General features: G+C 41.5%; 1 protein-coding gene across 10 annotated transcripts in view; it reads left to right on the forward strand.

Annotated features, from left to right (window-relative positions):
* CARMIL1 (capping protein regulator and myosin 1 linker 1) overlaps positions 1–14,532 on the forward strand; it is a 159,421-nt gene that overhangs the window by 47,739 nt on the left and 97,150 nt on the right. Inside the window, exon 1 of one of the 10 annotated variants that reach the window (XM_085537603.1) lies at positions 2,059–2,163. The exons of the other annotated variants lie outside the window; for them this stretch is intronic. The gene's annotated coding sequence lies outside the window, so the exon portion shown is untranslated. Of the gene's footprint in view, positions 1–2,058; positions 2,164–14,532 lie in introns of those variants that run through there. 10 annotated transcript variants of the gene reach the window in all.

The following is a 14,532-nucleotide window of genomic DNA, read 5'->3' on the forward strand; positions in this document are numbered from 1 at the left end:
GTGACCCTAGGCAAACAATTTTGAAACAAGCCCGGTCCTGAAGTTTTCCATTATAGCAGATTCCTGGATTCAGACAATACTTCAAATACCTGTGACTCATGGCCACCAACCAGAACTATTTTGTTGTTCCTAGGGGTACAAAGCCATTTCTTTTGTATCTTGAGCATGACTCATGACTGAAAAATGTGCTGGTAGTGCTTCTAAATGTAAGTTGTATTTAGTGATTCTGGAGTGGTTCTGTGGAAAGAAAGCATCTGGAGTTCATGCACTGTTAGTTGTTTGTGGGGATGGACTCTGGTTTGCTTTTGGAGCTATTGTGTGTTTACTAGTTCAACAATGACCATGTGGTTTGTAAGGTTGATTCTGCTGATGTCTTTGACGTCTTCTGGAGTCACTGGTGACACAGAACGGTGAGTTGCTGCATTTGATCCGGGTTATAGCCAGATAAGGCTGTTGACTGTTGTGATTTAATCAGAGATGAGGGATGGGATTGTTAAATGAACTGATAAGGCCCGGCCTGACTCAGCATGTACTCCAGTTACTCACCTACCAGATTTGCAGGAAACAAACTCCGGATACACGAGTAACAAAAGGCCACACACTCTTGCCATTTGCTTGGACCTGGAAAAGATCGGCAGAGGAGTTTGGGGGTCACTTTGAGTGCCAGGTTAAAAAAAATCAGCATGTAGACCACCTGACTCCTCGGCCAGGCTGGTATCAACATTTTGTCACCAGATCTCATGGGTGAAGTTGCTGTGGATGTGGCCCTTAGCACCAGCATCCATTCACTGGGGCTTCCTTGCCCATGTGTGCGTTTGAAGTTGTTTCTTCAAACCTTGCTTGGAGTTAGTTCTAGGTCAGTGCTGGATGTTCTGGCTCAATGCGTATGACTGCTTCTCTGTGCTAGCATGAGCATCAGGAGCCAGCATGGTGTTTTGGATGTCCAAGGTGCTCTTTATGTACTCTTTTGGGATTACCTAGATTCAAAGGTGTAGGGGCTCTTGCAGTCAGTTCAGAGTCAGTGATGGGAAAATGTAGCAGATAGCTGACATGTCTTTATCTTTTCCCTTCTGGAGAGTAGATCTTCTCTGCTCAAGACAACAAGTATCAAATAAGCAACTTGACAGAATTTGCCCGGCTTCTGGGGTACAGGTATTTCAATACCCCTGTGGTGGCTGGGCAAATGAATGCATTTCCTCGTATTTCCTTCCTCAAAGGCATGAATTTCATATTGAGAGGGGTGTGGACTGCAGCTGACTTCCCCAGTGACTCTGTCTGCTGACAGTGTTGTCAATGGAAGATAAATGGCTCATCATTGCAGTCTGACAGCTGCTGAGGGAGCAGAGCAGGATTAATTCCCAAAGTTCTTCCTTAACTATTTCATTTGCCCGTGTGGATGCTCATTACTGAATTTCTAGCTCCTTTACAGTGCTGGAAAGCAATATAACAATCTATCCTGATTGTTGTTTGGTTAACAACTTAGATATAAATACAGCTTTTTGTATCTATTAGGAAAACAACTGGATTGTTAAATAAGTTGGTGGTGCAACCTCGTTGTATTTGGTAGAGGCTACTGAGTTGGGATATAGCTTTTCTCATTAATTTGACCTCCAGCAATGAAAGTTTTACATCTTTGCTCTTTACTGGGTACGTTACCATTCTCAGTACCCACCTCAGTATTAGGGCAATATTGGATGTAGCGCTGTGGTGTGGTATACTTCTGTTGTATTTATACAAGGCCCTTGTGGTTTTTTGTGGAGTTTTTTTTTTGTGTGTGTGTGTGTTTTTTTCTTTCTAAATGCAAACATTAATATACAGCTGCTCAGTAATTAATTAAGCAAACTCCTCATTCATTTGTGGTGTGGTTGGCTGACCTTGCCTTGCAGTGCTCATTTAACTCATCGTGTGTAGCTGTGTGGATCTGCTACAATGACAGCAAGCTGCAGTAGCAAACAAGAGCCTGAAAGAAGATACTTCCAGGAAGAGCCTGGAGGGTGGTTAATAAACAATTCCTGAGTTTTTAGCTGTTAAAATTCTGCTCTCAGTCCTAGACAGGTTGCAAAACCTGTTTTGTCTGGCAGTGGTGAGGATCAGTAAGCCGAAGCTTTACAGGCAGTTAAAAAGATCTATTCTGACAGAGCCTGGGTAGCTGATGGAAGAGAAGTAAGTGGGATTCTACCTGGATTCCCAGCACTGGCTGTTGGTGTCCATTTAGGTTGATGGCCATTTAGATAAGCTGGGTTTTCATTGTGTGTTTGTTGTTTTAAAGCCACAGTACTCTTGTGCTTGCTTGCTGCTGACAGGATCAAATACTGAATGGCAAAGCTTGCTTAGCCCCATAGCACAGGCCATGGGGCCAAGAGGGGTGGCTGGGGATGTGGGGCCTGCCCGGGGCAGGTGTGGAAGCTTGCAGGGGCAGGACAGGCCCCAGGGCAGCCCAGACCCCTGTCAGGGTGTGTGGGGCTCCTGGAAGCCAGGCCTGGTCACCCTGAGGGTTAAATCCTCCCTGTTGCTCTGCAAATATATCAGAAAGAGCCTTGGAGAAAGTCCTCTGTTAGAAAGTCTAGTTTTAGATTGCAATTTATTACAAAGACTTTCTAAAAAAGGAGTGTAAATGTGCCTTTTGTGTTGTTTGTTCTCTTTACATAGAAGTTATTTCCTTCTAGTCTCAGAAGGCATAATATCTTCCTCCATGTTGCTGTGGGGAGTACCATATAGGTGATCTTGGCTTTTTAATTTGAAAACAGAACAAACTACGTGAGCATAGTCAAGCACAAGTCTCTTCTAGTATGTCTTCATATGCATATCTTTTTTCTTTTAACAGAGTAGACCTTTTAGAAAAGTGTCTTAAATGTGAATGTACTTATCCTGGCTGAAGCGATAGCAAAATGGTAGTTGAAAGGGCACTACAGAAACCACTTATGCATTGCTAACTGTCAGGAGTGCCAGAATTACAACCAATTTGACCAAGATGACACGTTTTATGTATGTTAGGGTGTAGGAACTAGGCATGCTACCAGGTTAATTAGTTGAAAGTGGAAGCTTATTTTACAGTCAAGTCGGTTTTCTTCAGTTTTCTTGAGTTTGCTTTCTAATTCTGTGAATTAGCATCAATACACATGGGAGGACATTTTCTTTGGATCCTGCACTGAATTATTCTGAATGGTATAGAAGATCTGACACAGAAAGAAGTTGAATGCTGTGCTGTTAATGGGCTTTTCAAGATATATTTTTGCACCTATTTGAAGCAGTGGTATTAGTCCTCCAATTACTGCCCAAGCTCTTTGATTGTGATGATGAGCAGTTATGCAACATGTCTGTGCCACTTCCTTTCTCTGAAGAGTGGGCAAGGGCTGACAGGAGGAGTATTCCTGTCTGCATTCAAGTTAACTCTTCAAATGAAATTCCTAGCTCAGCCTAAGAATATCCTGAACAGATACCTGATAAAGGAGAGCAAGAAGCTGCTAGCTTTTAATAAATGCCACGTATTAATGATGTCAGAAGAGATGGATTTCAGCCTAGTGCTTCTGAAGTGTGGGGTGTAAATTCATTTGGCTTTTCCATTCTGGGAAAGATATATGCATGCATGAGAATATACACATGTATTTTCTAAGATTAATCAGCCCAAATGGTACTGTACTGATTGTTCTGGTGTAGTGGTTAAACAAATACATTGAACCTTCTTGTGTAGGCTTGTTCCTTGTGCCTTTGTGACCTGCCATACTAGCTTCTAGTGTCTGCTACTCCTTCAAGGGGCCTCCATGATTCTGCAGCTGCTGTCCTTTGGACATGGAAGAACTTTGCAAGACTCAACAGCAGAGGCATCTTCAGATGGGGCTCCCATGTCTGTTACGCTCCTTAGGGGTGAACTGTCAGATGGTAATTACCAAAGTGGAGGACTGCCAGGTCTTGGTCTATGTACCTAAATCACCGAATAGCTCAAAGTCATCCAGCTGTGATATATTGCTTGGTTTAATTGCATTGCTTTACCTCTCCTGCTGTCCTTTACAATAACAATACCTGCCTTATGTCTGTACCTTAATAAAGGTACAACAAAAACAACTGGGCTGAGGATTCTCTTACCTCCTTGGGCGTTTGTTCTCTTGAGGATGTGAGCAAAAAGGCAACATTTAAAATCATGGACTTTGTCCAGTTTGTTATTGATGATCCTCCCTCCAGTATGAAATGGTCAGTATCTGACTGCTCTAAATGTGCCGGTTTTTGGACATCACAACTTTTGTCACCTGCCCTTTGGTAGAGGTTGTTGCTCCCCTGGCAGGGTGAGTGGTGTGGATTTTGGGCACACATACCTGTTTGTGTACTGCTTCAGCAGTTTAAGCTGCATTGTTATGTCATATTTAGTCTGGATTAACAGCAGATAAATATCTGCCTCTCCTAGAGAACTGATCTAGTGTGTGTATATTTGGTAGCTTCCACTTGGGTGAGTGGACTTGAGCAGGTGGCTGGATGGTGGTGGAATTGCCAGTACTGGAGCAGTATGGTGGGGTTTGCCCTTTCAGCCCTGTAGTTACAGTGGATGAGTTGTATTATGAAATGGCATGGTAAGACCACCTGTTTTGTACTGAGATATTTCCCTTGTGACTGATCTCCTTTACTATCTTTCCTGCTTTCATGCAAGTGTGACCTAGAATACAGATGCTGAGGCTGATTTAGTGCTTCTTGTGCTGCAAGCAATTCTGTATAGTCATATGAGGTATGAATCTAGCTGTGGTTCTGCAATAATCTATATGTTGGCTCCCGAAAATGAGTGTGTTTATAACATCAACAGAGTCAGCTGGAAATAAATATTTTCATTAAGTTTTATGTTGTCACTGGTTTTTGTTCATTTTTCCACCCCTTTTTTTCCCCTCTTGTTTGCTGGTTTCAGAAGCTTCCTGGCTTTTCTGTGAGAATTATTTAGTGTCCCAGATCTGCCAATTATAAGCTTCTCAAGCTATGGGCATAGGAACAGAGGGACGATCCTCCAGGCATAAACCTGGTGCTGATAGCACTGAAGCAGCTGCAGACAAAAGGGCAGGCTGTGCATTTGGAAACATGAAAACTGAGTGTGCTGGGATTGAAATGCAGGCATATGAAAGGTGACAAATTTAGCCCAGGGTAAACTTGCCTTTGGGAGAGGGCTTAGTCCCTCCAACAAGTCATGTGTTCACTGCTTTTAACTGGGGGCTGCCTGACTTGGCACAGATTAACCCTTTCATGAACCCTTTTTTTCAGTCTGTGAAAAACGTGCATATTTGGATTTCTCTTGTCGTATTATCTGCTCTAACCTGATGGGGAAGAAAATAATCTTGGTGAAATTTTGAAGGCCAAATGCATTTCTCCTGGATTTCCAGTCTTCTGATGGTCCAGTTAAAAACTCGTGTCTGAAGTGTATCCTGGACCTCCAGAGATGACATTTACATCTATTCAGGATGTAGATCAACTCAATTGTTAGTCAGACATGACCTTCACAAGTTGAATGCTTGCAGTCAGGAAGCCTGGTGTGTCCTGATGATGTTGGCTCTACTCTGTGTGAGCAGAGCGGCTGTCATTTGCAGGCTGTGCAGCAGCCAAGCTTTCCAGAAAAAAAAGTAGTCTTAAACACTAAGTATGATCTTTCATGTTTCTGCATAGAACAAATCATACTGAGCCAGAACTGAAGGTTGGTCAGCTTCAGTACAATTTGTATTCTTCCTTGCAATTTCTTCTTCAGTAGGAACATTCCTTGTCTACTGACTACTCTGTTAGGTCCCAAGATCTTAATTCTCCCCAGGATTGATGCCCAGAAGAGTAGGATTTGAGTTTTGTCCCTATGAAGCTGTTGTGCGTTACATCACATCGCCATCTGATGACCTTACTTTTTTGAAGCTGACCATTTGTTACTGTTGTGTATTTTAATGTTCTTCAGACTTTTCATTAATGACAGCCACAGGAACTCCATTTCCACAACAACTCCTGCAAGGGGTGTAAGAGGAATTGAAGTTACTGCTCTTGTCATCTGTGTTTTTGAATCTGGACCTCAACCATATACATATACACTAATTACTACTAAGGTTGGAGCAGCTTTAAAAATCTACAAAAAAAAATGTATACTATGTGATCTCTGAGACAGAAGATCTCTTAATTTCTATATATATATATTTAATTATGGCCTAAGGGGGGAAAATGGTGATGTAGACAAACAAAGTGATTGCAGGGTCCTGACATAAGAAACAGAAGGTAGAAGAAGGCTGTGAGGTTTTCTTTTCAATGTTTCTGTTGCAGTAGAAGGTCTTGGGTTACAGACATCACTGATGGTCTTCTCTGAGTAATGCAGTTAATAGTCCTGTAATAGGAGTGTTTGTGTGTGAGTGGAGTTCAAACATTCACTGTATCTGGTGTTTTGCTGGATACAGTTTCCTGTGAACCTGGTATTTTTTTTAAGGGAAGGCATTTCCACACTGCTGTGAAATACTGTTATCAACATTCGGTTTTGGTTTTACAGTTAAAAAACCCCATTCACCAGCACTGAGAATCAAAGAAACCACAACCTGAGGAAGAAAAAAAAAACAAAACATAGTAAAGAAATAACAGTAGTGTATTTAATATGGTTCAAATGTCTCTTAAGTATTTATTTTTTCCACCTTATGTTGCCTTTAAAGCAGCAGTTTGGGGTTAAAGTCTAAGGATCTCCCTCTATCTCTGTAATGAGCTGATGGCCTTTGGGGATAGCTTTATTTTGATTTAACACCAATGGCTCAGTGAGCAGCCTACCTGAAGAATAAAGTAAAGGCACAGGTTGTAAGGGTGTAAATGCCCCGTGTCAGGGATGGAAAACAAAGCACTGAAAATACAGTATGAAAATTGTTGTCTGCGAAGCATTGAATCTGATTTGAATGCTTCACAATTTTATCACAGAATCACAGAATTATCAAGGTTGGAAAAGACCTAGAAGATCATCTAGTCCAACCATTACCAATACTTCCCAGCTAAATCATATTCCTCAACACAACATCCAAGCGTTTCTTGAACACTCCCATGGTCGGTGACTCCACCACCTCCCTGGGCAGTGCATTCCAATGCCTGACTACCCTTTCTGAGAAGTAATACTTCCTAATGTCCAGCCTGAATCTCCCCTGGCGCAGCTTAAAACCATTCCCTCTAGTTCTATCACTGATTACACGAGAGAAGAGGCCAACCCCCAGCTCACTACAACCTCCCTTCAGGAAGTTATAGAGAGCTATAAGGTCTCCCCTGAGCCTCCTCTTCTCCAGGCTGAACATCCTCTTCTCCAGGCTGAACATATGAAAAGCAATACAACTCCTGTGATAGGAGAGACAGTGTTTTTAGCCATCTTATTGAAAATGTGGTGAAAACAGTCCTAGAGATCCCGCCTTCGAAGTTTTCAGTACCCTGGTTTCTTAGAGTTCTGTCTGTCTGAATTATCTCTGTTTTCATCATTAGTGGAGCTGTGTCAGTACAATAGTGTGATACTTGGAAAAACACAAGCCTTGAACGGGCAGGCTATGAACTGAGTCAGGATGCATTGTCAGTTATGTTGTCTTCTTCCAGGAAACCATAAGTTTCCTAGCTCGTATCTCAAAAAAACAGGATGACTTCAAGTAGTGCAGAGCTTTGCCTGGAAGGCCACAGGTGGAGATTCTTATGTGGTTAGCTCATGTAGTGCACAATGCTCCTGTGGCTCTACTGCTGTTGGTACCCAATGATTGTTTTTAGGCTGTATGCAGATACTATGGAGCAGGTCAGCAGAAGAGCTGAAGGAGTTGCAGACCTGATGGGGAAGGTTTGGTGAGGAAGAACCAAAGGCCTGGCTGGCTGAAGAGTGGGGGCAGCAAGTTGCTTGTGAGACTGCTGCCTGGAAAGAGCACAAGCTGTTCTCAGCTTTATATGCTGTTTCAGCAGTCTGTACTACCTCCATAGTCTACAAATTGAAGAGCTTGTAAATCATGGTTCTAGTTAAAATGATAAAGCCCAGAAGGATTGAGTTCTCCTTACACTTTAGTCGCTTGTATTGACAAGTTGATTCTGAGGCTTAAGGTTGCAGTAGTAGACAGTCTTTTAAAATTAATAGCTCTCTTTGTGTTTGAGACTCTTGTGCCGCAGTTATGAAAGAAACAATGATTTTGAGCCATCAAGAATATGGCTTATTGCTTACAAAACCGAAATCGGCCCACGGGAGTGTTCTGAGAGACAGTTTGAAGACTTTTGCATCAGAACCTCATGCGGGCTTTTTTTGGGAGCAAGCTGAACTTCTTTCTCATTTTTTCAGATGCAAAAGTAGTTTGCAAATCATCAGTGCCCTCTGACTCTTCACTGGTTTATTTTTATTTGAGGGTAACAAGTGCGACGTGTTCTACTTCTAAAGTCAAAGAGCAGAACTGTTTGTTGCTTTTGTGTTTGATGTAGAGCAGGTCTTAATTTTTAGAGTGGTTTCTGCTGGCTTTGGAAGTTTGATTCCTATGTAGCTTTTAGAAATATATGCTCTTCTTGGATAAATAGGGATATTTTTTGCTACATGCATTTTATCAGGTTGATATACTCTGTAAAGGTCTCTGTGTATAAAACACTTGTAATATTAGTGTGACATTTCAGAAAGAATCCTCACAAAACTAGAAAGCATTAAAATGTCTCTAACATTAGGAACATATTCATTTTTGACAGTAATCAGCCTCAGATAATTGACATCATGTGACTTATAAAGGGGTACACGTAATATTAACAAGCTAACAGTTACTTGGTGGTTTCTGCCCAGCCTGTGCAGCCAGTGCTTCTTAGGCACGCAGAATAGTGTGTTAGGGCTAGGGTGCAACTTCAGGTACTTGTTGGAGGCAAAGTTGCTTTTCTGGAATGCGGCAATTCCTGACTTTCCTTCTAGCTGGGAGATGGGTGCAGTCAGCTGTGTCACTGTCGGAATCAGCAAAACTGGCCCAGCCTCCAGGTTTCCTGCTTGTGGATTTCTCAAGACCTCTATGTTCTCTATGACCAGGAGCAGGTGGAAGCAATGTATAAACAGTCATCTGTCTGGTGCAGAAGCTGCAAGATCTATGGGAAAGGAGTTGCACAAGGGGGTGGCAATAGGCACCTGGAGAGTACCCTGTTAGTTTTGCCTTCCCTGCGAAACAAAGGGGAGCATTTCCTTTTCTTCCCATTTCTGGAAGGTATGTTTAAGCTCTAAAATAAACAATTTCTTTGGCAGAGGGGGAGTGTGACACCATAGGAATAAAATAGCTGTAAAAAAAAAAAAAAAAAGATTTTCTTATAAAATGTGAAATGGTTTAACAAAAAAACAGGTTTAGGGATTGGAAGTATGGTAGTGGCTTTTAAAGGCTTTTCAACAACCACCGGGCTGATTCTAGCACTAAGCACTTTGTTCCCTTGAAAGGCTGTCAGTTTTAAGGTACCAATACATAAAAAGGTAGATTTGCAGCACACCTCAGATAACTGAGAATGGAGTGGATGTCAATGCAATGTTAGTGCCAATGTCTGCTCTTTATTTTACAGATGATAGAGATGGAAAAAGGGTTCTGTGGAGAAGTAAAAGGAGGAAAAGGAAACTTGTATACTTGATTGAGGCTACTGAGGTGATACTTCAGCAATCCCCTCTGGAGCTACTTGGGGAGAAAATGTTGTCTTTCACTCACATTGGCTACTGTAGGAAAGAGCTGTCTTGGCTTGGAGGCTTTCATAACTCTCCACCCATTGGTTTTGTATGGTATGACAGTTTGCCTAGGGCATGGAGTGGGCGAAGATATGTTCCTGCAGATTTATTAAACAGATGTCTTTCACTGGCTCTTAATTCTTGGTGCTGTCCAAGACTGAGGTTATTGAGACTGTGGTTTGTGGCAGTGAGTACTGTGGAAAATTGTTTTACCGTGCTTGTTTGTTTTATCTGGGGGAAGTGTAGTTTACAATCTAAATAGATCTTAGCTTACAATCTAAAATACATTTTAATATTAAGTGGAGCTAAGTGCACTTCACTAAATGAATCTTCATTTAATTGTTGATAAGTAAAAGCAAGCACCAATGATAGTGGAAGAGTTTCTTATAAAATGCTTTAATCTGTACTTATATCTGCATTTAATCTGTATAGTCTGTGTACAGAGGTGAGCAAAAGTGGGAAATATTGTAAGATAAAGGTGCAGTGACACAAATGTGCTAGCGAAGTACCTATACATAACATTAGCACAGAGGAGGAAAATCCCTTTTGGATTATATGCCTCATTGATAAGTTAAAAAGTAACATACGTTATTCCCGTTTCTCTATGCACTGCAACAGTTACACATTGCAGACACAATTGTATAGTAAGTTCATATATTTATTCATACTCCAGGTGTTAAAAAAGCACAGTGTGATTAACAAACCCTCTACAAATGGTTCTCAGAGCTAGAATGCTGCCTAAAGGTGATAGCAGCGGAGTTACAGCTGCTGGAGGAGGTAATAAGCAAAGAATTTGTAGGTGGGAGATTTTTTAATTTGCTGACAAACCTCCAAGCTACGTTGTTTCTTCTCTCACTCTTGAATTAGCAGCCATTTACTCCAAGCTTCTTTTTCTAGCTTTGCCGCTATCTGTATTCATGACTGTGGGTTTGTCAGCTTTGAAATAAGGATACATTCTAACTGTTTCTGTTGCCTCTGAAGTAGAAACGTTTCTGTATATCAGAGCAGCTCTCCAATAGCCAAGTAAGCATCTCTATTAAAAAGTTCTGCTAAATTTAGCCTGAAGGGTAGATTTGAACGAAGAACTCCACTGTGCCATCTTGTGGTGATCCTTGTCCTGTTGGACAAATTAACTTGAAACTTGCTTCTTTCTTCTTGAAACGTAGTAAATTTATTAGCAGCCATTCTGACATCTGACCCCACTTTTTGGTAAAATGCCATTTCAACTAACAACTGTTTACCGTAAAGTCCTTTGCTGTATGGAAGTACAGATAGGAATGAAACTGTTGGGTCATGACAGATTAAGCCTGAGTTGGAAGGGATCTGCAAGTGTCATCCATTCCAGCTCCTAGATGATACTTTGAAAGTAGCCAAAACCAAATGGGCAGTCAAATCTGCCTTGAATTTGCCTTGGAGCACTGTGGGTGCATGATGGTGGTGCTGCCTTGCAGTCAGCTTCCAGTCAGTGCTCTGCAGAGAAACCCATTGCGTGCCTAAGGATGCCATTTCCAAGTAGCATGCATGTTTGTGGTGAGCCTGAACACATAGCCCTCCAGAAAGGTCCTCAGGGTGTCAGCTAATGTCTTCCGACAGGGCAGTTACGGAATGACAGAAGTGTGGGGGTTGGAAGGGACCTCTGGAGTTCATCTAGTCCAGTTGCCCTCAGAGAAGTTCAGTGCTTTTAGCACAGACTCAGAACTAGCTCCAGTCTCTCTAGTGCTGGAAAAGGCCTTTTATCTGATCGAAGTCAGCCACTTTGAGACAGAGGTATGTACAAAAGCAGACATGCAATACAGGAAATGAACTGTCTGTCCTAGAGGGACTGAAAGAGACTGGATAGCCTAACATGTATTGATTCATCCGCCTTTTAACAAAACAAAAACTGTTCTAATGCTGCTGATTTACCTCATGTTATTATGCATGCATTAGATATTGAACCAGTAGTAGTAATGGAACGCTTACGATAGAAACTGTAGAGCAACTAGTAAGCCTGGAAACTGGAAGAAGGGGAAAAAATGTAGTGTCTGGGATAATAGTAATAATGGTTACAAATAATGATGATATAGCTATATGTGTGTTAAAAAACACAACTCTCTTCAAGGAATTATTTAAACAGTAGCTTTCTAAATAACTAAACCTGCCACAAATACTTCTTTCCTCAAGTAAATTATGAAGGTAGAGAGACTGAAGCAGTTTGAGGCTTATGTGGCAAATATTAGGGGGAAGTGGAATGGAAAGGACTAGATAAGTGTATTTTAAAAGGTAAAATTGCAATTTTTGATCAAAAAAGTATGATTTTTTTTATTTTATTTTTTTCAGGTATCTCTATCAATCAATTTCCAGCAAGATAAAAACTTTTGACTAATATATTTATATATATTTGGTTTCTCAGCAAAGTGCAGTTTCCAGATGTGCTAATGAGTGGGGTGAGCATCATGTACCTCCTCATGGCCAGTGAAGTGGTGGGGCTGTTTTGTGATGTTTTGTTTCATTGCAAAGGCCTGTGCGTGGTTACTGTGTACATCATCAGTACGTTTTCCACAACTCTTTATTCCAAGGCATTCGGAAAAGGGTAATGTTTTGTAAAAGGTTAGTTTCATTTGCTTGTGAATTTGAAACCACTTTAAATATAAATGAGGTTGCTGGAGTTGCTGTAGCCTGTCTGGCAAAACAGATGCATTAGGGCAACTAACGACCTTCCTGAGACTGATGGACTGGTTAACCCACTGCTAACCCAGTGCAGCCCTGGTAATTAAACATACAGTGATGGGAATGGGTGACAGGCTGGTATCTGACAATAAATCACAGAAGCATCTGTATATTTGTTTTGTGTACTCACAGAGGATCTGAGTTTGAAGTTTATTTACTAAAGGGAATTACTTATTCTGGTAAATAGAACATGATCTTCTAGCCTGTGAATCTCTGCAGAAATAATTTCCAAGATACATTGTTGATGAATGTTGCCAAATTATTTTTCAAATTTGAACGTTTTGCATATACATTGAATGGTGTAGTGAATGTTAAGGAAGTAAGAATGCTGAAAATTGATTAAAATTAATCATTAAATTAAAAATGATTAAAATGATTAAAAATGATTGTGGGTATCTGTACGTGGGTTGGAGTCATTTAACATTTCAGTGATAACAGCACTTTGTGCTTGAAAAAAGGTGGAACAGGAAGGTAGGCTGAAGTTGCTGCACACTGAATATACTTCGTCTTTGTTGACCCATTCACAAAGGAAAATATCTGAGTGTATGCAAAGTACTTTGCTTATTGTCACATTGGTTACTTATAAGTCTTTTGACATGCAGGTGTGTTAAAGGGGCATTCCCTTTATGCCCCAGGCATTTATTTTCTGGTGGGATCTTTTAATGTTATGAATTATTGAACACCACTTGTAACCAAACAAAATCACAGGATCATAGGAAACCTCTGGAAATCACTTAGACCAACCCCATGCAGGTTCCCTAGAATGGGATGCACAGGATAGCAGTTATGGAGAAATGGGATTGCAACCTGGGGAGCTGAACATGTGGATGCTTTCTTATCTCAGAGTAACGTAGGTTACACATCGTGCCTGGTCAATGTTTCTGGCGTGTTCTGAGCAAGGGCACACTTTGTACAAAGCTGTTGCAGGGAGTATCAGAAAAGAGACTGACTTTTTACACAGATAGACAGCAGTAGGACAGTGGGGGGTGGCTTTAATCTAAAAGAATGGGGATTTAAGTTAGGTATTAGGCAAGAAATTCTTTATGTAGGGGTGATAAGGTGCTGGCACAGCTGCCCAGAGAAGCTGTGGTGCCCCATCCCTGGAGGCACTCCAGGCCAAGTTGGATGGGGCCCTGGGCAGCTGAGCTGCTGGGGGGCAGCCCTGCCCATGACACACAATGGGGAGGGTGGGCTCTGAGGGCCCTTCCAACCCAAACTGTTCTGTCATTCTGTGATTTGTTACTCTGAGCATCTGGCTTTTGGTATGACTTTGACCAAGACGATCTTTCTTCTATACTTAAGGTGCCCCAGATGTAAAATAAGCACAAGAGAAGCAAAATCCTCTTAAGTGAAAAGCCTGAGAACTGCTAGAGAGTAGGTAGGGGCTACTTTTTGCTTTGTATTTTCTTTATACAAAAAAATGAAAAACTCTAGGAAATCTAGAATCTAGCTGTTGGTAGAATCCAGCACCACTGGATACTTCGGAAAGCCCTTGACAATTGTGCTGTTAAGCACATATTCATTATTCATATTACAGGAATGTGCAGAGACCTGAGACTTCCTTCACAAAATAACGCCAGCACTTAAGTAGAGACTTGAACTGTGAGAGTGAGAACACCTCTGGTGTCTCTGCCTTTGGCGTCAGTGTAGTATTTCACAGGGGAAGGAAAAGGAGGTGATAGGTTCTTTTAAGTAGCCCATGATACGTGTTTTGTTGCCCTTGTAAGTAGTATCAGTGACGCAGAGCATTATCCGCAGCAAAATGGGTTAGCTGGCACCTTGATAGCCATTATTTGTTTATAAGCTGTGCCCACACCAAGGAGAAAAAGAGGGCCCTGGATACTGTTACCGTTCTCAGCTTATCAAACAAGTCTGGGCTGGTTTTGGAGTAGAGGCTCCTCTGTTTCTGAACAGGGGCAAAAACACTGATATTAAAATGCAGGTGCTGCATAACATTTTGAAAAGAAAGAAAAGCAAACAAGCAATGAGCTGTAGAGCGGATCCTGTCAGAGCTCAGGATACATATTCATGGATTGCAGCAGCTGAAATGGTGATGAATGCCAAGGATCCTCTTGGTCAGTTCTAGCATTTTTGAAAGAAAGTCTAGGCCTGTTGTCAAGATGGAACATTGACTTTGCACAGAGAGCTGACTTAATTTCTGTCTG

This window comes from Coturnix japonica, chromosome 2 (genome assembly GCF_054131305.1).
Source record: "Coturnix japonica strain WE chromosome 2, WE-NBRP24, whole genome shotgun sequence".
Classification (NCBI taxonomy): Eukaryota; Metazoa; Chordata; class Aves; order Galliformes; family Phasianidae; genus Coturnix; species Coturnix japonica.